Below are 378 nucleotides of genomic sequence, written 5' to 3' on the forward strand. Positions count from 1 at the left end.
AGAAGAATAGTCGAACGGCTAGCTGATGTCAGCCCCCTCACCATCTGTAAAGGAGTCGATGGCTTCTTGTCTACCAGACTGGGTGTCCTACGACACGTTCGCGATGCGATGGCTGAAAGCCAAGGCCTGCAAAAAGAATATGCAGATGAGAAAGGAAGAGGCAAAGCGGAAAGCTTTAAGGTCGGGGACCTGGTTTTATTGACTTCTAAAAACCTGCCTACACATGCAGCCTCTGCTGTCTTCAGGATGAAGCTTCGTCCACGGTTCATCGGACCGTTTAAGGTTGTGGTGAAGCGGGGCCTAGCTTATACGCTAAACCGTCCAAAACGGATGCGCACCCACCCGGTGTTTTACGTGGGCTTGCTCAAGCCGTACCGG

The sequence above is a fragment of the Plasmopara halstedii genome (assembly GCF_900000015.1).
Source record: "Plasmopara halstedii genome assembly, contig: Scaffold_2386, whole genome shotgun sequence".
NCBI classification, from domain to species: domain Eukaryota; phylum Oomycota; class Peronosporomycetes; order Peronosporales; family Peronosporaceae; genus Plasmopara; species Plasmopara halstedii.